This window comes from Rhopilema esculentum, chromosome 14 (genome assembly GCF_057945365.1).
Source record: "Rhopilema esculentum isolate cy_ngs chromosome 14, ASM5794536v1, whole genome shotgun sequence".
Lineage (NCBI taxonomy): Eukaryota > Metazoa > Cnidaria > Scyphozoa > Rhizostomeae > Rhizostomatidae > Rhopilema > Rhopilema esculentum.
This window is the reverse complement of record NC_142828.1, coordinates 4,887,036-4,913,088: the sequence shown is the minus strand read 5'-3', so window position 1 is coordinate 4,913,088 and position 26,053 is coordinate 4,887,036. Positions and strand designations below refer to the sequence as shown.

General features: G+C 35.2%; 1 long non-coding RNA gene across 2 annotated transcripts in view; it reads right to left on the bottom strand.

Annotated features, from left to right (window-relative positions):
- Positions 1-5,265: 5,265 nt before the first annotated feature.
- The window catches only part of LOC148958532 (uncharacterized), a 50,008-nt gene continuing 29,220 nt past the window's right edge, over positions 5,266-26,053 (bottom strand). The window contains exons 3-4 of one of the 2 annotated variants that reach the window (XR_016144559.1): positions 14,516-14,607; positions 5,266-6,296 (exon numbers count right to left, since the gene is read on the bottom strand). This is a non-coding gene — a long non-coding RNA (uncharacterized LOC148958532). Of the gene's footprint in view, positions 6,297-9,368; positions 10,615-14,515; positions 14,608-26,053 lie in introns of those variants that run through there. The other variant, XR_016144560.1, reaches the window with a different exon arrangement.

The following is a 26,053-nucleotide window of genomic DNA, read 5'->3' as shown; positions in this document are numbered from 1 at the left end:
CCCATTGTTATGAAGAAAACTTTATGACGTGGCTTTTTTGAGAACGGGATTGAAAGGAGCAGTGGATAGAAGAGGACATTAAAATGAAACAGAACATTGGCTTGAAGAAGTGTTGGGTTGAAGAGGGCATTGGGAGAAATGGGCGTAGGATGAAAGGGAACATTAGGATTTGACTCCCAATCCGTTGGGCTCATATATCAAGCACTTAAGGTAACGATAAATTCAAACCAACGCTTTTGCTATAATTAGAATAAAGGTTTCTCTTTTAAAAATTGTTTCCCAAATGGATTACTAAAGGCAATTCTGTCTGGTATTAGTTTTGTTACAAACAAAAATGGATTTCAGTGATCAATTTAACCTAGGCCTCTCTGAAAAATGGATGATCTCGACTAAGGCCTCTCTCATAAAAGGATGATTTCGACTGTTTAAAGCACCCATTTACGTGAATCAAATCAATTCCACGTTTATTGAAATTTATGCAACCGAAAGTTCTAACTTCAAACTTTCAATTGCGGAGATTGCGACAATCGTTTTGGTCCGGGCTAGGAGATGGTTTTAAAGCAACATTTGAAATGAGCAGCTGCCAATAACCAGCCTCTGCCATGAAAAGTATCTCCAGGTTGGCCAATAACTAATACCTGTTTTACAAAAGATTTTGCATTATTATTCTTAGTATTAATGTTCTCTTATCAAGAAGTAAGCAATGTTGCGTGTCACAGCGCCATCCTATACTGATTTTAATAGGAACTGTGTTAATGCTATGCCTCTATCTTTGGTGAACAGTTACGTGTGGAAAGCAACTTGTGAATCAAGAGTAAACCTTTAAAACAAAGAGTTTTAAAATAAACAAAGCTGGTCTTACTCATGTATAAATAAAGATTATTTATGTGTCATTTTAGCTTTTGAAAGGATTGCTTATAAATATAAATATAAATATAAAGATTATTTATGTGTCATTTTAGGTTTTAAAAGGATTGCTTATATATAAGAATTATAAGTCAATAAAGTATTTTTGATAATATCGAAAGTATAAATTGTTTATACTTTGCTTATTGAAATTTAGAAAAGAAGAAGAATATTTCAAGAATGTAGCTTAGCCCTAAATCATTTTCGTCACGAGTCATATCGTGTGACGTCACGAGTCATATCGCTTGATTTCTATCGTTTTCAGCTCAATCATTTGAATTTTGATCTTATGAAAACTCTGATATGAGAGAAGGGTAGATTTGGTTAAAAACAAAAACTTCTTTGGACTAAATAACATCATGTGAGTTAAAAAACATCGATACTTTCCACGAAGTGTATAGAAGAAGTTATCTGTTTGTTAAGGAGACGACGTCTAAAAGGAAATCCTAACATGGGATTCAGAAAGAACTGGAGTTCCAGCCAAACGAAAATATAAGTCTATTCAACGTGCAAGAAGCAATGAGTATATGACGTCATACTTTTGTATGTGTAGAGTCTGTATATAGTACTTTCCCAATTATATTTCCACTTAAGTCCTTTAGATATGTCATATAGAATCTACCTACTGCCACACTTATGAAAATTTTGACTTTAAGGCTAAAGCTGTAAAGTAAGGCTTTTCGTAAGCGTGGAACTTCATTGCAGATTCTGATACAAAAGTGCATTCGGCTGTTGTGCAAAAGGAAAATTGTTGTAATTTCAAAATATTTTGCTATAACAGGAATGCTAAGCATGTATATTCATACAGTGCTGTGCAAGGCTTCTCGACCTCAATCTGATTAATTTTATACTTAGAATTTGTTTATAATGCAAAGTATTTACAATTATGATTTGTAAAAGAGACTGTTTATAAAAACATGATTTTCACATGCGAAGTAAGAGCAATCTTTAGAAGGGGGCACAGTATCGATATGCTTGAATTATTTACTTAATTGCATTAAATGTGCCAGCACTAGCTTCACAGGTTCTTTAGTATCACAAAAACTGCAGCAAATCTTTGATAGTTTTTGTAATAAAAGTCTCTATAAGTTTCGTATATAGGTCTCTGGAAAAAAACTAAGCAAGCCTCAAAGATATGTAAGAAAAGCCTCCAGTTATGGGATTTTTAATCGAATTTTGATTTGTCCTCTGCAAGGATTTTGCGGGCTCAAGCATAAAGCTCAAAATTTTGTGGGCTCAAAATTTTCATAAACAATTTTTCATTAATTTTACATACTTGGTATTTTTTCATAAATCTTATTTTCATTGAACGTATTATTTGGATCATATATACCGTAAATCCTCGAATTGGCCCGCCTTCTTAAAAGTCCCTCCCCCCTGAATAAACTCCCACCCTAGAACGTATGATTTAGTTCATATATAGTCATTTTTTCACTATTAATGAGTAATTTTTGAAAGTTATGTCAAAAACATAGATTTTTATAGCATGCCAAAAATATGTTTGACAAAGGGGGTGCTTTCGCGTAGTGTATCTATTGAGAGAGCTCCTCCTGTGTCCAACATCTTACGAACTTGCTATTTATCATATGTTACTACAAGTATGTCTATGTAATTCGTAATCACTGTCTGTAATTAGTGTTTTAGTGAGATATGGGAATTTTTCAGGTTCGGCAAGGAAGCAAGGGGTTACATGGGCACGAGGGTAAGACGAAAGGGTGACTGGGGAACATTCACTTCTTATCGTTACTTTAATCCGATTGGAACTGCTTGAGTGTCATGCTCTGCAATATTTTGAAAACTTCTCATTTCCCTCTCTGATATTCCTTCCCACGAAAACATATCGTAAAAACGCTGAAGTTCAACAAACACTATTTGTCTCTTACTCACAAGCATTTCTTCAAGGAATTCACTCTCCAAAACTATCAATGGATTGAAATATGAATATATTTCAAAGCTGGAAACAAAAGTATACGTATATGAGACTGATATAACCTGCCAAGATGGTTAGACTGTTTCTAAAGTTTTAATTTGTTTTTTGTAGCTAGAATGTGGCAAAGCATTTAAGTCAAAATAAATTTCTTTTTCATTGAAGGCAAAGCTGTACTTTGTAACTGTTTCTTTGTCGTAAATAAATTCATAGTAAATTTTTTTGTTTTTCTTTGAAAAGAAATTCCATAAATATGCTCCATTTTGAGATTATACTAAAACTTATTTGATGAAATGGGAATACATTTGCGGATAGTGGTTTTTGTAATTCTAGTTTATGAAACGAAGTAAATTGGCAGCCATTGAAAGAATTGTTAAGAACCGATAAGCCCATGACATATTTCAAATAAGTGCATATGAAAACCTGCGACTCCCTGAGATATACATTTCTTGTTGCAAAAATCTTTCCCAAGCATGAAAAGGGACTTTTCTTTTTCAAACTCAGTAGTGTATGCTTAGTGTAGCCTTAATCCTGGTTAACAAACATAAAAATTAGAACCGTTTGACCAATGAAAAAATTCTACATGTTTTTACATGAATATTAACAAGTTTTTCCGATCCCCAATATTAAGAAATTTGAATCTTAAAGTATTCTATTTTTCTTTCAAATTTGATATGATTTTAGGGGGAACATCACCTACTTTGGGATGGGAACCCAGCTTTTTGAAAAATACGAGTTATGAACATCTCAAAAAAGCAACTGCGACACAAATTTTTGAGCTGAGGCTGGGCAATATTCTTATGGTAATCTTGGCCTGAATATTCTTACAAACAATAATCCTATTAAAAAGGGTGTAGCTGATTTCGTTGTAAAATGTTTAGATGGCTAGCCCTTAGCTTTTACGAAAAAGCTGAGACAACGCAATTTCCCTTGTGTGTAGGTAAAAAGGACAAAATGCATTGATTTTAGAATAAGCTGTTAAGAAGGGTCTTTCAAAATGAAAGAATTTTGCTTTTTAAATTTTTCTGAGGTTTCATTTGAGGCAAATAGATTTTGTTGTATCGAATTTTGATCACGCATGCTGGTTTAAAAAACAAGTTGATATACTCATGTTTTACACCACACAAGTTTGATTTTCACAACGTATTACTCCTTAGAAACAACTGTTAAGAATCAAAATAACTTGAAAATTCCATGAATAATAAAGACTGGAGAAAATGACACTGCATTGTGTGGATTCCAAAGAGTGATGATATTGTGGTATTGCTGATTCACTCGCAATGTATTGATGGACGACCCAGCAAAATAATTCTGCATAACATGTTTACGATCCAAAATAGAGCATATATGTCAAAGCGAAAACATGTAAAAATCCCATATAAAAGATATACACGAAACCAAAATTAGATTAAACTAATAATCCATATGGTTAAGTGGAATTGCAGCACAATTTAATGTTAATCCTGACTGCCCTGAGGCTTCGATGCATCAATTGCAATTAAACAAATAAATTCTTCATTGATTTAAGCAAAAAGACAAACAAATAATCCTTGATAAACAATATGAAAAGAGCATCGTCTTTAAAGCACAAAGTTTAATCAAATATACAAAGTTAGTTTAGCAAATCCAAGACAGTGACAGAACATGATTTATTGTGGTCCTCTTAGAAAATATTTTGTGGTGAATTCTGACGTATTCGTATATATTGTCCTGTTTTGTGTTATTCAATGTCTTTTGAACTTAACAAAGGGAATTAAGACCTCCATGATTCAGAAACAAAATGCGATTGAGCGAAATCACGATGGATCATTATTCAATACACTTCTTAAGGTTCCCTATTGATTGCCAATTGAATGTATGTTTTTTCCAAGAGACATAAATTTTTTGTCGATGAACAGTAGTTTGCAGAGAAATTAATGTTGAAAAAAAGAAGGCAAAATTAAGAGCTATTTAGACTGATGAAATCTAGGTTTAGATCTTAAAAAGGTTTAGATTTATGTTTTTCCTCCAGTTGTTTCAATGTGGAGATCTATGTCGAATGGGAAGGAATATTATATTCAAACAATCTTTAGGTTGTACAAAAATTGAAAATGGCTTTGAAAAAAAGCAAACATTTGAGTAAACTGAAGCTTTTCATCTGCACTCTTCAGAGTCTAAAAGGTCAGAACATAGATCGAAAACTCTACGCTAGGAAATATAATTAGTTTAATCAAGTTTTTGCTTTTTTCAAAGCCATCTTCAATATTATATTCGATATGCTTTTTCACATGCATCATGGCCTTACAATTTTTCTCAGGTTGTGATTCTGAAGAATTTTTGGTAAGAATTAAGACTCCTGGAAGAAATTTACAGCTGCCTTTTCAAGAAAGGATAATGCAATTTTGAAGAAAACCTGGCTTTTGGAGACTTGAATCTGGATAGCGAAGACGATAGTTTGGCTAGTAAGCAAAATTCTATTTCATCGTATAGAGTGGGTAAATTTCCTAAAAATTGTGAATTTGAGAGACTATTCATGAATCAGTAATCTTATGGAAATGAATTTGAGAATGCACCACAGTAACAAAATAGCAATTTTTCATTGCGCATTAATTTTTTTTCCAAAATGGCTTTTTAAGCAAGGTATTGTGAAATCTATACAAGATTCGTCTTGGTCAAGTGTTCGTTTTTATTTGATCGATTTTTCCATATCCATTTTAGCAGTTTTTTAAATAAAAGAAGTAGATAAATAGATACAATTGTGTTTTCTGTATATTTTCTTTCAAAAATGCGAAATTCCCTACGAATCTCAGGCATAGAATAAAATTAATAGACTATTTCATCCAGTTAATAAATACAATTCTTCTATTTATTTACAAATCTTATTATAAATTAATGTTGAGTCATTGACTCTGAGTTCCGCTGCCTCGAATTGGTTCATCGTAAGCAAGTGGCCATTTCCTGCAAAGTCCATTGCTTACCAAGAATACCGATAGGCCAGCGTGACCTCTGTTTTGGCTTGACACCTTTGCAGTTTTTAAAGCCAATTTTAGATCTGCCTCTAATGGGTGCAGAAATCTCGTTTCAAAGGCTGAGCTTCAGTGGTAATGTTGACATGAAACTTCGCATTAACCCTGCCACATTCCAAGCAAGCGAAATCGCAAGCAACGTCCGGTTCGTCTGTCCCTGCGTAAACAAGTTCTTCTACGACCTCCTCTTGATGGTCCACGTTTCCGTCTCTGCGATCTTTCTACTTTCTCTACCATTCTAAAAGCGTTGTTGAGTGCTCTTTGCAGAAGATTTCTCACTCTCTGGAGCTCGACAGCTTGAATTTCTTTTGTTGATTTAGTGACCTGCAGACTGTCTGCTGGCTTGCTTTCTGGTACTTCAATGTTTGGTACCTTCGGTGCGGGCTTCGACGAACTGGTACAGATGTTGACGAAAATCACGAAGAACACCAAATACATCGTGGATTTCATTTTTAGCACTGGAAAAGAAAAATATGATTTAATTCAACTATGCAATAAGGATAAAATAGTTAAAAGAGAAAACGTTTTGATGGACTTGAAATCTAATTGGCTTGACAACCACCTTGTAATCTAATGGGCTCGATAACCATCAAGGGAGCCTAGGGGTATCTGGTCGAGCCAAAAAATCTTGTATTTTTGTCAGGTCAGTGCAGTTTGTGATCAACCGCGCTTGCTATCTCAAGTGTCGTGAGTTTTAAGATACACGTTACCTCTCTCACTTTCTAAAAACTTCGAAGCTAGTGATTGTGGTGCTCAATCAATCAGAATCGCTCGATACTAAAGAGCTACTAAAATCTAACGGAATAAACCCATCGACTTCAATTGACATTCATTAAAGAATCTAGAAAGATATGATTTAGGACAGACTTGAAATGCAAGCTTGAGCTAAACAAGTAATTTCCTTTTAAGAAAATGAGCAATGGCTGCTCTTAGTGTCTCAATCAACAAAGATGACGCATATCTCATTTGAGGCAACCAAACGATCAAGGTATTTAATCTCATCAATTTTCGATGTATTGTCCTAAATAACATAAGGAAGTTGTCATCATACGGCATGGCCTTGTGGGATTTTCTTGCATTGAATCGTGGTAACTTATCAATGCCTCATTCAGGTGCAAGATAATCAGGTAACATCGGGCTCCCTTTTCACTTCAATCAAACACCCCTTGTGCCAACGATCGACGGATTACAGACGCCCGACTTTGTAGTAAACATTTATTAGCCCTTGACAATTAGAGACACAGGGATAGGGTATCTATTAACAGGATTCCATAATGCAAATATGATTACAGCTCATCTTTTGTCAGTTAACAACAAAAACGGATACGGTAAGCTTCTTGGATTTTGAAATTTACTCACAACTCCACAACTTATGTTAACGTGTTGTTTGCAATCGGAAATCTTTAAGAAATGAAAATATGACCTTACTCTTTTATTGGTCAATTATGTTTCTTTTAACGTACAACTGGTTCTGATATCTACATCATATTTTGCCTATATTGCTACTGCCTTCACTGCTTTCTATCTTCTTCTTAATACCTCAATGCACACCGCCAAATTCTTGAAGGTGCGAATTTTCCACAAAGGTTAATAAAGCGAGCAAGAAAGATATTTGCATCAATTACTGTTGCTCGAAAATATTGCCTCGGGGAGGCAGTCTCAATAATTGCCATTAAACTCTGTTGGCAACGAACATTAAAGGAATTTCTCATACTAGAATTAATTTCCAATGCCTTAACCATGAGCTTCGAACATAGAAAAGCGAAATGTTACTGAGTCATGGGTTTATTTACCAAAGTGACAACCCGACTCAGTTTTATCTGCGGCTCAGTGTTAAAAGTCGCCAGAAGAGATTAGAAAAATTTAAGAGATATCAACGTGCTCGAAAAAACAGGAAAGCAAACCCTTATTTTCTTTTTCAGTTAATGCAACTGAATTTGTGATCTTTAATTGTAGTAATATTGTGCGTCATCAACACCGTTCCATAAAGGCCAACAATTTGAAAGACGGTTTACTTTTCAGACACATGAATATCGCATTTCATAAAGCAACCAATGCTTTGATTTATACACCTGTTTATGTCTCATTAAGAATCGTTACGCAAACGGTCGATAATATCGCAAATATCACGAACTGTCCAACCTCCTTGAAGAAGGCGGCGATTCTCATATCTACTACATTACCCAAGCGGTGCCTGATCGAACATCGAACGTAACGTCGAACGCCATCGTTGAAAGAGGGCAGGCCCTAGACAGAGACCTCGCTATGTTGGAAAGTTTTCGAATATCACATACACGTGAGATACTCCGAGGCAAGCACTAGTTATTCGCAAGTAATGATAGGATGTTTCCGGATTATTAGGTGATTTATCCGCCTGAGGCTCATGTTCGACCAGGCATTGAAGAACTGCCGCTGGAACGCAAGGCAGAAGTTGATAAAACCCGAAGAGCGTTTAATTGACGATTAATTATTAGGATAACTGGCTGAAATATTGTTCTTTTGATTAGTGCGCACTGTGATTAGAATTTTGCGATTAACTTATCGATCCCAAACAGGTGATATCGCAAAACAGCCTATATTTTGGAACGGCCGGTAATCTCCTACTTGGCCGCATTTGTATAAAAATCAGAATAGAAATTTCTTTGTTAATCAAATGTAACAAACGCCAAATTTTCAAAGGGCGGAGGATTTCGCGATGTTTTCGTAGCAACACGGGTAATATCCGCGAAAGACTTCGTATTCAAACAGATCTTAAAAAACTTTTATGGACGCCAAGTAGGTTCTTAGAAACAAAGTTGTTTATAGCCTCAGTGAGATAATTCATTTTGAACACAAGGTTAAAAACAATATTTCTTGACATTTCAAAGTTTCTAAATATTTATGTTGAAACAATCGTAAAGGAAGCGAAACTATATACTTCTCCTAATTAAGAGAGTCTTATAAAATTTAACTTCCTTTTCAAGAAAATACCTTAAATGCGGAAACAAATAATCAAATGATATGTTAATATGATTTTTTGTGTCAAGTTTAACTTTTTCGAAAAGAAACTAGGAAAAACTGCAACGATCTGTTTGCTAAAGTGGCCAAAAGTGTCGGTTTCGTTTCCAATAAAATCATAAGGCTCCCTTTAAATCTAGCACCTTTGAACAACCCATGAACTCGTTGTTATTCTATCTCATATGGGAAAGTTCACGAGTACAGTAGTACTTAACAAAGAAGATTAGTTTTGTTGACTTTTCCCTTTTCGAGATTGAACTTGATAGTATCTCACAGGATGACGTTCCGATCGCTTCTGAAAACCCATAACAGGATGTCAAAACACTTATTTCGTTTCGTAAACAATTTTCTTTTTACTAAGAATGTTGGTAATTTTACCCTTCGTTTAGTATTCACTAGTATTCGTTTGGTATTTACATACTTAGAAAAACTGAGGGGAAAATTCCCTGTATCTGTACTTTTGCCCAAACGGTCTCGGTAAATCTTATGTACCCAGCAAAAAACACGAAAAAGGTGCAAAAATTGAAACTCACCTTCTAAAACACACTTCGATGTCCTTTCCAAGATTCAATCTACGAAGCTGCGAGTTCTCTCTAACTGAACTGTCTCCTCGAGTGTCTCCTCTTAGTAAGACACGACACTGCTCGTATATGACCGCTCCTCAACCACAGCTTGTGTAATATAACTAGTCCCGTAAACCGTTAGATGGTTTTATAGCCAATGCAAGACGCGTGTGCTTTTGTGTGGCTTTATTATAATCAATGGCTGATTTATAACGGTTTTGATTCATAAGGCTTAGCCCTGTCGACTTTATCACCCAAATCACTTCAAGTTTAATTTGGGCTGCTACCATCGGGGGGTAGTATGCGATAAACCATTTTAGCACTGCAAATTGTATAGCTCTTAACTTCTATTTACAAACAAAAAACTCAATTCATTATCTGAATAGTCTCTAAGTATTTTCATGCACAGCTAACTAAAAGTCCCTACTCAAAGTTCCATGCTATAAAACTCTATTCGCTAGAAAACATTCGGCTAAGCTGTTAAAAATCCTTACTGAAAAGAATTAATTCCCATCAGTTTTCGAGTGATGGCTTGTAATATCATTCCTCACCTAGGAGCTTGCGTTTTGTTATTCAAGAACCCGTTGCAAGCTGAAACCAGGCGAAGAAGCACTGGCTGCCAGCTAGGGAATAGGTTTTGGCTATCATTTAATACAAGATTGGGTTTCTTGCAATTTAAGACACCTCTGACTGGAGGGGAACGCTTCAAGCAAAAAGGAAAACATTTATTCGTAACTTATGGCTTAATATGAAAAAAATTACATTTGAGCATTGATAGTACAAAAAGTAACAAAGATTTCTGCAAATCGCAAATTTATTTTTATTTTTGTCCAAAAGTATCATTAGTAATTCAACTCACAAATGAATGTTGGTATTAAGCAATGGCAATATATGCGCATAAATTATGCTTTGAATCTGTTTATTTCAGTTGATCTAAACCCATTCCTTATCTCATTAACCACTCCTTTTCACAAGTTTGATAATTAATTATCTTTAATTCATTTCAATGCAGAAGTCACGTTTTTAGATTTAAAGAAGAAATTTTAGAACTTGTCGAGAAGTTTAGATAACGAGCTATAAACAGATGATTAGACGAAAAGATTGACACGCGCACACAGCAGTTAAACAAGTTTCCTGATCTGTTCATATTTTAATTAGCAATACAATTTGTCAAATTTTCTTTAATTTCAAACTATACCGTGGCGTTTACCTGACATCTGTTTTGTCTTATTACTTGAATTGTGCTGCAAATACAGTTAACAGGAGCTTCGTGTGGTTTCCTTAAAGTAACTTACATAGAATAGATTTGCATTGGAGACAGGGGCGTCGCCAAAGGGAGGGGGGGTTTGGAGTGGTGCGGTACCCCCCCCCCCCAAACTCTTTGTGCGTCGGCACATCAAGGATATATAGTATATAGTATATAGTATCTATAAAGTAATCAAGTATAATATAAGTTATATATTTAGTATATAAGTTCCATTGAAAAACGTTGAATTATCTAGCTCATGACTTAATGAAACACAAAAATTTCTTTTGCTCAGAAATAAAAGAAAACTTAGTCCATTAGTTTCTTATCTTTTAGGTCATTGCATAAAAATCTTCAAAGCAAAAGGTTGCAAACTATATAGCTGAAATGAGAGGACGATGAACCGAAGGGCTGGGTGAGGGGCACTGTCATTAGATTTTCGAATCTATGCAACGAAACTGTACCAAAAGCTTCGTTTCTATAAAGTTGATCTGATCCAAATTTTTCAACGGGTTTAACACCTTCAATGTTTTCAGTGTTGAGAGATTATTTCTTTATCCAAGAGATTCATATACTACAAAAATGCCTTTTTTGCTTCGAAGGAGCTAAGTCTGTAAATCATCGCTAAAATTGAAAGGACAGCTATCAGGGTGTTTAGTTTTATGCTAATTATTTTAAGTCAAACAAAGCATTAAGTTGATTGATATATAGGTCATTCCCGAGTTTAAATACGAAACATAAATACAATCAAGTATTGACTGCTTGCAATAAAGGTGCATTGATTACAGTGCAAAGAAGTTATGAGATTTTTATCATGATCCATGTCAAACGTTTTGACAGACCACGTATATTCTTTTTAGCCGAGAAGTTTTATTATCGAAACTTTTTACCACATCATACCTTATCAGATGGCCTAAAAGTTAAGAGAGAAACCTTACGTAGCATGAATACAGTAAAGATTCACCACAAAGGTTATCAATGCAACACTATGAAGCAACAGGCAATCGATAATTATCGATTAAGGTTATTACGTCAAACTGATGGGATTTCATGCAAACATTTATTATCCATCTGCCATTATGACATGCAATTATCATACATCAACTCATTTAAGTGTAATCTTCACTTCATATCTTCGTTTCAACTGTGTACAGGAAATTGCTAGTCTTTCTGTCTAAGACAGTAACAATGGTCTTCAGATTTTTAAGATACTAAAGGTTTGTTATTGGACAACTGCTATCATGATGTTACTATCGGAGCCCGGGATAGAGCATCACAATTGAAACCAAAGACAGCTAAGCTATGCTATAATCTAAAAAAAATTTGGAACGAAAAATATTCAAAGGTGGAAAACTCTCTTCAACCAAGTAGCATTACTGCACCACAGCTGACATCAGCAAATCAAGATACCTGTGAACCCGCCCATTTTCCATTTTACAACACGCATAAATGATTCAGTATTGTTATGGCCATATTAAAACTGATTTAAAATTTGTTTCGACATGTGCCTGAAAATTTTTATGGTATTCATTTCTAATTTAGCAATTGGCCTATATGTGTCAGCAATCATATATAATGTTTGTACAATCAAAAAATTTTCAAAATGCTTCTTCACCTCCTTCAATCTGTTTTCTATAAGCAAAAGTCTTAAACATATGTCTTAAAATGTTAAATATAGTATTAATAGCATTAAACCTAAATCTTTGTTGTTTAGAAAGAAAACGGCTGCATGTTCCTACAGTAAGTTTCACACTTATCAGAATAAACAATTCAACCTAATTATTATATTTCTATATTCACATCCATATGGTATAATCATGGCTTGTATGCAGGGAACACGGAACCAATATTTTCTGAAATGTACTTGAAACAATAAAAAACGTCACCCTGTTTTGATTTTTAACATCTTAAGCCCCCCACCCCCACCCCCCCCAAAAAAATGCTTTAGCCCCCTCAATTCATAATATGTTCCGCGGTCCTTGCTGATATGTTGGAACTGGATGATAAATGATAAAGCGGCAGGTATCAAAAGTAGTTTTCAAACAGTGCTAGAGAGATAATTTATGCCGTAAGTCTTCGGTCGGTATAAAAATAACTTTCATCATATATCAGAAAAGCTTCTAGTTTGTCCCCCCTGAATGATCTAAACATCAATTAATCTTTAATCGCTTTTTGGATTCATCCCTAAATATAAGTGATTATTTGTGAAGTCATATATTTGACTGATTATTTAATCTTGTCAATGTAACAAGGAAATTACAGCATTCAGAAGCTGAGGCGCTTTTAGTCATGAATTCGACACGCGTAAAGGCGTCTGCCCTCACCCCGGTAGAGGGGCTTACTCAGTGAGTGAGTAGAAATCTTTAGATCTGAAAGAACTTGGTTTCATGAAAATTGGCATGCATGAAAAAAGTTACCGCTTTTTGCTCCAAAACCATATAAAAATTGGACAGGTGGAATATGAATATGGTCGGAAAGAAATTTCTTTATAGGGAAACTACCTGTTTTAGTAGGCATACTACCGTTTTTGTTAAACAGGGTCTCATTTTTCTGAAGAATATTCTAAAATTGTAAGGTCATTTACATTTTTCTAAAAAGGATTTTGCCAAAGATATGCGAAGATTTAAGAGACAAAACACCCTTAAGTTAGGCATACTTCCTAGCTATCCTTTATAAAATCAGAAAAATAACTGATGTCCTCAGATAAACTGGGATCTCGAACAATATCCAAACTAGTATTACAAAAACCAATAAAGGTTCTATTCTTGCAAGTAAATTTTCTCTCCATATACTAGGTTCCAAATGAGTTAAGATTTCCTTTCGAAGACAAGTATGGGAACCAGCCGAACATCATCCTAAAGTACTTTGGTCATGCTTTAGGCATAAGTACATTCACAGAACTCAGATTAATGGTCAGCTAATGCTTCGTTAAGTGATATAGCAACAGTTGGTAATAGAAATGATGAAAAGCTTAAGCGCAAAGTTTCCCTACATCTTAACCTCAGTCCTTTTGTGGGGTGCATCAAAATAAGAAATTTCGATGATAAGTTAGTATTTTTGGAAGCACTAAAGCAGTTTGCTCAAAAAAGTCTCTAAGAAATCACAGCATTATTTAGCCAAAATGCTCAAGGCCATTCACGCCTTTCTTCTTTAAAATAATATTATGTGGAATCAAACGGTTGATCGAGATGGTGGTCCTGATACTGCACGGGTTTATCCTTACTCTTTCCATTTAAAAATCTTTTAATAGCAAATGCACAGCTTTGCTATTTTTCAACATTACCAGTATCAATAGACGATTATAAACAACATGACTTGAAAAGCATTCATTTTCTCATCAACTCGGACAAAAAAGCCAGTTAATCTGTTTTGGTGGAGGCCTCAAGGCTGGGAATATGTGATAATACAGCTACATGTTTTGGAAATATCTTGTCTTGTCAAATGAACAGCAAAAGGTGTCAGCCCAGAAATTGAATATCATTTAAAAATAGATCAAAATTAAAAAACAAGGTCTAAATAAAACGCAATAAGCTTACAAACTGCACTCGCTGATTGTTTTAGCAAACTGCGCCCACACAATGTTGAACCCCAATAGATTGTCACACGATAAGAGCAACATTTGGGGCCTAGCGTTTAATGTAGTTTCAGATATGGGTTAAAAATAAGTTAGTTACAGGTTGAATAAGTGATGCCACACGATCCAACCTGAGTTACATGATTTTCTCTGTCAAAAGGAAAAAACGCACGGAGATAAAGAGATGCAATATTCGCATCGTTAGGTATAAACGTTGGCTTGCATTGTCTAAGATAGATTCAAGAACGTTGCATTGAGGGTCACGATACTGATTCGTTCAAGATTTGAATGTCTTACCTTAGACTTTGTCGTTACCCTCTTCGATAGAGTGAATGTAGAATACTTTGCTGCTAAAAGCTCATGTGTTCTTTCAATCATCATAAAATGTTCTGAAGAATCGATAAAAGATCGCAATTTAACAACGTTAAATATGCATGCAAATATTCAAAGTGAATCGTCTTGGGACTTAACCCAAAGCTATGGATAAGTATCACGGGATGAAAAAAACTTAAAGGCAAGCACGAAAAAATGCCATACTGGTATCCAAAAGCCCCTTTAATCAAGGCTTGCGCAATATTGTGGAACTGGTCAATAGAAGAAGTAGCCCATCGAGGAATAGCCGAACAATGCAGGCTGGAGGGGTAACATAAAGAGAGAATGGCAATCTAATAAATTGTGCAACATGGCAGAAAAGCAATCTGGAGTTGTAATTCACAATTCATGCAGAGTGTGTTACTTCAGTAAAGCTATAGAGATGGGAAAACTGTGACAATGCGAATCGTTGCAGAGCGGTCGCATTAAGTGGGGGGAGAATTCAAAGCCAGGCACAGCATTGCAGTAAAGCTATGATTTTTATGAAAATCCGTATCATCACAAAAGGCTTTATAATGTGCCAGTTCATGACATTCAATACCATCATACCAAGATGGTTGCTCAGCAGTCTGAGAAGAGATGGTGATACTACATCGATGCTACATCAAATGCACCACACAATTTTAGACATCTAACTAAGCATGTCTCAATTTCAGTGGCTTTGAATTTCATTGCCTAAAGTTTTACTTCCAAACAGCGGGTTCATGACTCATGACAAAATGAATTTATAATACGGTGACGTCATATGCATACTAACAAAGTGCAACAGTGTTGAAAACAAATGAAAAAGAACAAAAGAAACCCAATGCTTGAAGCCCTCTAATTCTCCAGTAACCTTCTCACGGCCTTATCTTGGTTGGCAAACAAATTAGGTCATACCAGTGGGGGCTTGAATCTCGACTTTCAACATCAAATCATACTTGTTTTTAGTTTACATTAACTGCTATAGCAACTGGAATTCGTTAAATTACACGATAGCCAATTTGGTTGAGTTTTCTTAAAAACATCCTTTGGAAAAACATCACAGTAATTGTAAGTCACTTAATTGAACCTTAAATGAGCAATTCACCTCGAAGCCCATTGGACCAGCAGGATTACATGGAGCTTTGGCAGTAAAATGAGAATCAGTTTCCTGCATTGACTGAAGATACTCACGGGTATACATGTCATGTATTATGAATCAATTCTCAAAGCAAACACAACCAAGCATTTTTGGAAGTCTTAAGCAGCTCTGTAATGCCTTTTTACGCTTACGCTTTTGACAAGCCTGCTAATTAACAGCACTGTGAAGCATGATTCACCATCTCACATAAACAAGAAACGAAACGCCCAGCTAACAGAAATGTTTCCGCGTTCATTTGCTTTTAAAGGGAAATACACTTAGCCATAATCGTCTCTAAAAATGAAATTTCTAAAAGACTTTTTAGGTAAACAGTACAAATAACATATGATATTTTGGAAACAGTGAGAAGTAAGAATTATATTTTCTATTCTATATATGATATCTAGAGAGAAAAAGAACGAGACATAATGCTCTTTTTCAGTTTAAGAACTGATTGCAAAATCTGGCGTTGTCCTTGTAGCAGGTACCACGACGATCAAGCACGTAAGTGGGAGTCAAAGTTTCAATTTCGTTACACCACGAGTTTCTTTTTCAGGCCTAGAGTCAGAAGACAATGGCAAATCTTTCCTTGTTCATTCGTACTCAGTCTTCTACTAAAACCGAAAAAAAAATTGTGGTAAAATGTTTCCTATTCAAGGACCTGCAGCTGAAAAGTTTTGAATGGAAACTATTCTCTCTGGAAAAATTGTGCTTTTAGTGAGAGATCCTGAGAGTAAAATGTTTTATATAATATCAAAGAGAAGAATGTTAAGTTCCAGGTTCAGACTACATACTCTCATTTCAGTTAATGAATAGAGGTTATTGAACTGCCATTTAAAATTATTCTAGAAGCAAGAAACTTAGAAACTAATAACATTTAAAAACTAAGAAGAATGAACTGATTTTGAAAGCTGAAAGAATCCATTGACTTCTTAAATAGTGCCATTCACAGTGCACCAACAGGGCGTGTTGATATTCCTACATACGATCAACTAACCTAGCTACATAATGCTGTACTTTTTCAGCATGCATTTCACTGACATTTCACCCTAAGATGCAGAAAAGACAATTTCAACTCGACCTTTTTACAAAACTACGGAAGGAAAATATTCTACTAGAACATTTAAGGATATCAGTGCAATTTCCTTTGGTTGCAAAGCTGATCGATTGAAGAGTAAAGAGGTCGTGGCAAACACAAAGCACATCGTAAATCTATCGTCACCAATAATTCCGTAAAATTCCTCAATTTCACTATGAACAGAAGAAACAATTCTTTGTTGAATGTCCAACCTTTTAAAACCAGATCAAACTCAACTGGCAGGTTGAAGCAAAATGAAATGCTCTCTCTTCCTTTTTTTAAGAAGGAGATGCAATTTCAAGGAAATCGGCAAGCTTGACGCGATTACATGAGCACGTTCCGTGACCTGACGCCTCAGGACTCAAGGAACCAAAAAATGTCAGGTCCATTTATGACGTCATTATTTAAGATATGTAAGAAACAAGATACTTTTAGATATGTTAACTGAAAACACTATCTGTAATTCAAGTCAAAACATTTCAGCCAAAGATACGCCTTTTATTTCTACTTCATTAATTAAACCTTGTAGGACAGAATCTTGTCAACTGTCTACACCTTTCTTGCACTTTTTGGGGACTGTTAGTAGAACAATAATTTTTGTAAGTGATTAAAAACAGTACGGAAAATATTTTTTCAGTTCATTCATAGCTTTAAAGTTAATGCATTTAAGTTGTTTTAATTACATCACACAGCACCTATGCATATTTCTTGGCATGGTATTAGGTTCTAAGGTATTCTTCGTGCTAAGCATGGAATCAGCTGCTAATGACTGCAGTACTATAATCAAAATCTAAATCCACAATCGTTACAATCTTATCAAAAGTATGGCTTCTTCTCTAAAACATTCCAACCAATTTCTTCAAGCATGTAGTCAAGCATTTCCCAACTTGCAAAAGCAGGTTGTGAACAAATTTGAGACCAGAACGTGAATCAGGAAATTTTTAGTACAGGTAAACAAATTTCCTATTAAACTGCAGCCAAAAAACTTCCCATTTCTTGTCTAAAAACAAGGTGTGCTTTTTTCGTGTTGCAAAAATTCGAGGGTTCAGTATCAAGCATTTCTGTAATGAAAAGATAAACGCAAATTGATAAAAACTTTTTGTTTTTAGTATTCCACTCTTTTGAAATGTGAAGGTACACCCCTCGTTTCGACTTTGCAATCTCATAAATTGCCGATTTAGCACAATTGTTAAATTAAAAAGGCTACTTCTAAATGCCTTTGCATTACAGAAATAAAACGGCCAGTGATATTTAGGCTAAGACATTTAATCATCAGGAGGAGGGGAAGGATGGAGTTTCAAATGAGGACTAACAGGGGGATGAGATAAAGATTTCTCCAAATTGTAATAAACAGCAACAAAAGATGGATTTCAAATATCTCATAAGTATATCTCATTAGGTATTTCCTCTTGTAAATCAATTTACGAACAACCAATAAAAACAAAACTAAGCAGCTTTGTTGAAACAATTTAAAGTCGTTGAACAAGCTTACGAAGGAGGGAATCTAATGCTAACAATTGCACTGTTGATTGACAAAAAACAATAAATGGAAGACGATAAAGAAATTGGAAATATATACTCAATTATTTGTACATGGATAAGATTTTAAGAGATTTGAGGGAATTTTTTTTTAATTTTGAAGACAAACGACAAAGCTGGCTACTGTTGGAATGGGTCATCTCAAAGGAGTTGATGAAAGGCGAGCATAAGTTGTATGACGTCGACCTAGAGTAAGACTAGCCTGTGATACGTGCAGGTAAGGATAAGGCCTGACACGTGACCTTAACGGAACTGCTTCACCATGCACCTTGAGTTTTCCTAGACGTTAAAGGAAAGTTATCCACGTTTAAGTCGTTAAAGGAAAGCTCGTATCGCAATTTTTTGTCGATTTATGTTACTGATTTTGTCGTCACAATAATGGTTTGGTTACTATGATTCACAAAACATAAAGATATCTCTTTTTATTATCAAGCTACGCTTCCCGAAACCTGATGCTTTTTCTGCCTGTCAATGAAACTTTTTTTGCCTGAGAATGTTGTACTGGGCGGTAACAATCGTTGATTGTTGAAAAAACGCTGTTTTTCTTTTAAAGAGTAACCAATATGTTACGTTGAGAGTTCACTGTTTGCGCTGGAAAGCAGTCCAATAAGAACTGGCAGAGTGACTGTTCTCCGAAGCGAATAATGATTAGCTTGTAGCATTGAGATGTACTGCCTTTTTTAGATGGTTTTTGAGTAAAAAGAACATACTCGACTAGTGTAGACAGGCAGTTTTTCCCGAAGAACTTGTTGAGATGTAATGAACACGTAGGATGCGATTTAAAATATTTGAATTGGACTAAAAGGTCTGATAGTACCAGAGCAATTTTATGCCCTGGGTGCGGTTGCATCTTAGCGCCCCTAGCTGGATTGCTGGTTATTCATACCTCTTTAAAGCCCAATTTTCTTAGCTCATTTGCTTTTGCTTTCTGTGACTCAATTTCAAACAATATACGCTATTTAGAAACTGAAGAAATAATGTTGGCAGTTCCTAGCCTGTTGTCCGACATGATCAGATCAGACTTTTACCAAATGAAAATGGAACTAGACTACTTTAGAAGATATAAACATGTTTGATGTCTCTTGGTTGATTGGGTCATCACATTCTGTGAAGCTGCTCAGCTACCCCCTTATAAAACAAGCTACCACAAACTTACTCCAGTGAAATGACGAGTTAATGAAAACCATTGATAAGATTGACCTACCCACAAAGACAGTTCATAAGCACAATGACATAATTGCTCTTAGCTGTGCTGACTAAATGACAACCCAGCCCTCTATCTTATCACATGCATTGATGTGGCGCATGTTATCGTCTCTTGAACCAAAGTCTATTCAACATGTTATTACACTTTGATGTGGGAAGTTATAGCTATTAACCTGAACTTAGTGAACGTTGTTCAAACAACCACATAAAAAGTTCATTGACTTCAGTCTTAAGATTTAGGATCTATATAGCCATTATTAAGGTTGATCGAGAATACGATACAAATGTGAGAGTAATTCATGCTCGGTTTTATGAAATAGATAATAAACAACAATTAATAAGGCGAAACATTATACGAGGACACAGTGTTTCAGGCCTTCAAACCGCTGGCGTCCGCAAAAAACCGATAGATGCCCTTGTTGAAGAGTCTACGGAAGCGATCCGTTACATCGGTCAGACAAATGAAGATGGGCAGGGCGCAAACCCATCGCGTTTTCCAATCATTTCTTCATCAAGGAGTAAAGTCTTCGATCTCTAGTCACGTTTTTTCATGGCATCAGCAAACGGCCACTCAGCGAGGAGTGATTTGGAAATAGGTAAAATTTGATAATTGAAATCATATCTGATTCTCACCAAAAGTACCCCTCCCCTTGCAAGTCTAGATTCTTAATAGTTGAATTTTTTATTAATTCAAATATATTTTTGAAAAGTAAGTTCGATTTACCTGGCGTTGACTGTAGAAGTAAATAGGTACTTCAAATAAGCCAATAGTTCACAGAATGTGACATTTATAAATATTGACTACTATACCCTTAATTTAATTTTTCATCACAGATCTCTTTGAAGTCTCATCCCCAAAATCTCACAAACCTTTAGATCATGAAGCTGCTTCAAATATGCATAATTTTATTCCAATTTTACTAGAAATCCCAAAGATTAGGTGATGAACGTTGAAAATTCATAATACTTATGTTCTTTTGTAATTGTATTTTGTTAATTTGTCTTTCTTTGATAATGGACTAGAATGTTTCATCTTAAATCACAAGGAAAGGCTGAGGTTGCTTGAATTTTTGTCAACTATATAGCTGCAATTGTCCCTTAGGTGCGATTCGACAACTGTTTGTTTTTCAAATGCTAAATGAAGCGATTATCTGCATCCACTCGACATAGGCAGTAGAAAAATCTTTTAGAAATTTCTTAAACTTTTTGTAATAACCCATCTATCCAGAATAACATTGGCTAAATGTTTGCTTTAATATTATTTTTCAATTTCTGGTTGAAACATTTTTAAGCACAATCTAGTAGAAAGATACAAAATATCATCAGACAATTTAATTTCAAAGTTCATTTTAAAAATTCAGTTAATTTGGGTTGAAACTTCTGATAAGGAACTTTAAATCAATTTTCTGACATTCCGACAAATGTTTTGCTACATTGATGAAATGAAAATATTTTAGCTTATATCCTTTCTCCTTGCTACACAAAAATTTATACTAAAGTTAGGTTTTGTTTCTGTAACGGTTTTTATATTGGTATCAACGGTACCATAGCCATATATTGGTACCATAGCCTGGATTAAGAAACAACATGTTGATTATGTATAAGATACTGCATAAAATTAGCCTTTTCTGCTGGCTGTGAATTCGTTCAACGATCTACCACACTAGAAAAGTCAAATCAATGCTAAAAAGTCAGAAAACTGCATATTTAGGTAAAGTTAAAAAAATACTTTGTGCCAAGACACTCGAGCAGTTGTACACTCACGTACCTTGCGGAGGGCAAATTACAAGACCGTAAACACGACAAATAACCAACGTTGCACTCTTCGCGCTTCTAATCCTGAAACCGAAGAAATAATGGATAGATAATTCGATAATGCTTACGAAGGTTTTGCTAAAATTCCATGGTTAATCAAGTCTCTAAAAGCCTGTAGGCCACCCATGGAATTAGACTTCGAGTCAATAAGTATCGTGGGGTTGTGCTCACTCAAAACATGGCGCTCTCTTTTCTGGTGTAGACGGAATGTTTTAATCAATTGAGACCACTTAATAAGAATCATATATTATTATTAAATTTAAGTTAGTTTTAAAACATGTTGTTTATGTTGAAGAATAATGATTGGAAAAGATAATCAAGTGTTGCATAAATAAAGCAGAAACCTGACAAGATTTTTTTTCTGTTTTGTTTATCCAAACAGAAACGTTACGTAAAGTCACGAGCCATGAAAGTCAAATAACATGTGCAGTTTGGCATACTCCACTCACATAAACACTAAAGATCGCCTCATATTTCTAAGGTATTTGCTGTTACCATTTTAACATAAGAGTGTCCTTTTTGAAAGGTGGATGTGGTAGGGTCAAGTGGTTAACAGATCCTTATTCTGCTTACACCAACTATCTTTTTATAATGATGATTTTGTATTTAATTTAAAACACTGATACACATTCCCCAGAGCACTGGGCTCTAGTTCGAAACGTGATTTTCAAATTCTACTGCTCGATAATTATACATATACGTGGTAAACTGCAGTAGATCTTTGCAATTTTCAATGCCAATCGTTCTTTATCAGAAATTATGCTCATACCATTTCCAAAGCACTAGTGTTCTCAAATAAACTCATATTGAATAGAAATGACAGAAAAGTGCTTAAACCGTCGTTTATCGTTGCCAAGAAAAAGAGACGTATCTTGCTTCTTGCCACGGAGTCCCAAGAGGTGCTTCATTCTACTACCATGCTCACTACGAGGGGGCAATTCACTCTTGCAATAAGCGTACGAGATTTTCCCTAAAACCAAAGGATTTCTAAGGATTTCCAGATAAAACAATAGGATTTTCACAAAAAATGTACGAGATTTTCTTGGAGTGATTTGCCCCTCGGCTCACTAATTGTCAACATAAAAGATTTACCAAATAGCCAAAGTCTGCAAGGATCACATACATGCAAAACTCCTCTTAAAGGTTTAGCAAACAGTACGTCTGTTATCTCATCGGTCTATTTGAAGAGGGAATAGAGACCAAACGAAGCACTGACTGAAATCCTAGTATCATGAATTTGTCTTGGTTTGAAATTTATACTTGGACTAAAATGGTTGCAAAACGCTTTATTTTTTCATTCAGTATTTACGCTGCATATATAGCAGATATCTGGTGATTTAACTGGAAATGAATGAGGAGAAATCTTGTGAAAATTCATCGGAGCGAACACTGCCGTTAGTCCTATAAGGCGACTGCACGTTGGCGTATTGACTACCGGACCGCAATTTCCTAAAGAACGTGGGAAAACCAGAACTCAATAGACAAGATTGCAAATTGATACATTAACGAGAATGACACTTGTGTTTTGATTGGAAATAGTTTGGTTTCCAGAACGTATTTGAAGTACATTGACTGGTTAATGAGAAAGACGAGTTGGTAATATCCCCAATTAAGCAAACACCGACACGTCGCGTTTAATCTCTTTTCCAATAATAATTTCTTTGATTGATTGGTAGTTTAATCAAAGCACTGAATAAGGAAGGATTCTTGTGACCGTTAAGCTTAAATGATAATCGACCACTTTTGGTAGTGACAGATGACAGGAGTGCGTCACTGACATTGCTGATAAGATTGGATTTGCAAAGCAGACTATGGCGAGCCCAGTCTTGGGTTACTTATCAGCGAGTTACCCTCGCAGAGGCTTTCATTGTTAACTGAAGTTACAGAAAAGATTTCCAATATGGACCCGAGGACTGAAACGCTTAACAGCTATGATTAACTAGGGGCGTGCAAGTGTTTTGAAGAGTGAGCAAAATGTTAGAAACTGCTCGTTTAAGCATAAAAATACTGATGTCAAGTTTTTCTTTTTATATTGTAAAACAGGGAAGAACTTTTTTATACATAAAACACTTCTATGGGAACCAATGAATTAAAGTTCAGGCTGGTAGTTCTTAATATCTTCCAAAATTTGAGGCCTGATTGTTCTCAATTTTTTTCGTAAATTATCGGGGTGTAAGCTAGCTTGTGTGCTCTTAGAGGGTGTTCAGGCCTCATTTGCCAACAAAGAAAGCGAGGCACCCTTTTATTTGCTTACAAGTTTGAAAAATTACCAAAAAAGCCCCCCTAGATGGTGAAAAAATCCGCCTTTTTGAGATGAAATTTTTAAGGAGGCTTCACACATTGTTTGAAAAATACATTTTACAATAGCTCAGTCTAAATTTCATTTTAATTTGTTCGCAACTTTTATTTTTAAGCAATTTTTAAAATGATCTTATAAAAAATTTAAGTATGTTATGTAGCAAAGAATGTCAAGATGAACTGGAGAAAATTAATTCATCTACTATTTACAAATTGAATAAATCTTCTATTAACATTCAATAGAATCTTAGAGCTTGAATTGTTTTCAAAGCTCCCAGCATTGGGTGAAACAAACGAGCCATAACCTTTGTATTCAAAATCCCCTTGTGAGACCGAAGGTTAAATTTGCAAGTTCTGATTACTCAGTTTCCAAAGGCCAAAAATCGTCAACAAAGTTCCAGATGTAGTCAAAATAGCCTGTAATTATAGAGAATTTAAAGGTCTGATAAAAACATGGTTCAGTGAAAATAAACCCGCGTGTTATTCTTGCAGTGAATTAACTACAGTGAATTAATTATTCACCCTTCAAAATCAGCCTCGTGATAGTATGATTATGGTTGATTTGCTATTGGAAAAACTAGCATTAAATAAATCACAAAATGCGATATGAAACAATATAGGGAGCTATGGCCTCCTTACTTTTTCTCTAAATCAAATTGCAAGGCCCCCCAGTTCTCTAATTGCAAGGCCCCCCAGTTCATGGTCAGTGGCGTGGGCCTTGCAATGGCTGATCAACGCCTTCCATAATACTGAATATAAAATCGTTTCTCCATGTAATTCAAACTGAGTTATGAGCTTTGAGTAAAGAATTGCTACTGTAATTACAGGACCACTACAACTTTTTAAAATATCAAATCTGTTCCTGGGTCATCGAGTCACCCAAGGAATACAGGATGCGACAGCAGAGCAGAGAGCAGAGACTGCCTGACCTTAGTGTAAAAATGACGCACAGTTTTAAGCCTTAGAATTCACATAAAAGCACAATATTTTGAGAATTTCAGGCCAAAAATAATTAGCTCTGTGCAATTATTTCCGAAATCTGCTGATGACACGAAGATGAGTTCGTGCAATGCATTACAAAACAGCTGTCGTAGGAATATCGTAACAACAGAATTCTCTGTTCGCCGTTTCACGCCCACGAAACCATGAAATCTAATCATGGCTTTCAGCAAAAAAGAAGGCTTTAGTTGCCTATTTAGAGGGCGTGAGCTGTAAAGCGATTTCAGCCCAACATGTAAACAGCCATGTAGGCCACAGAAATGGTCCAGATCATGTATAAAAAAGAACATCTTGAGAATACATCAGTAATTGTTATTGTTAGCTTCAAGCCATTAATGGGTCATTTAAATGGGTCAAATCTACTGGGTGAGCCCCTCTCTAGCACTTTTGTCATAAAAGAAACATTGTTTCCCGGCTCAAATAATGTTTTCCCACTGCAGGTTTCGTATTTTGACTTCCTTTCATATTCTACAAGGATGACAAAAGGGAAAAAACAGAAAAGATTTAAATCATTCCAGCTGGCTTAAATTTATTAAAGCAAAAGGCACTTGTTGTTCTCTATCGGCGAAGAATTGAAAATCAAAACTTTCCACTTGACAGTTCCAATGGTACCAAAATTATCGTCACACCACTGAAGATGAAGTTTTCTAGTTCACGATCATACAGTGCAGCCATCCTTTTTGAAAAAGGAAGTTATATCATTATTACTTTTATCTTCCTTAATTGGATCAATAGCCTAATAAAGCAAATAGATGAAAAACAACTTAATAACTCTGAAATTGTTTTGCGCCTGTGTCTAATGAGTCTGTTCTACGAGTTTCAAAATAGCGACCCTCTCTTCATAGGGTATTTTTAAAGGAAATTCACACCAACTATTTTCACAAAGTTGATAATTATCCAAAAGGCATGGTGATAAGAGTTGGACGCAGTGTAAAAAGGAATTATGCCTTATCGAAACACAAAACTGAATTTAAAATCTGAAGTCAATGAAGGGAATTTGCTTTCCCTGTAGAAGGTAATATTGGATGCATGGTGGAGCATTTTAAAGCACATACGGAGAATAAAAGAAAGCAGGAGTTAGAACCCATTGAAACCCCTTCTATCATCTAAAATAATAATAATAAAAATAATAATGATTAAAATAACAATAATAATAATAATAATTATAATAACTTTTTTTTTAAACATCTCATTTTCATTGAATACATTTTAAATTTACAATTATACGACTCGCTTTTACAAGCATCATATAATTGGCTTATCTGCATTACAATATTTAAAAGTCAATTAGTTCGGGGCTTAGCCATGGTTTGTTTCGACGACAGAAGATATAGTAGGTGCAGCGGATAGAAATGTTCATGAGTTTCATCAAGATGGATTTAGTTTGATTTGAGTCAAAATTAAGTTGGTGTAGCATGTCAGAGAG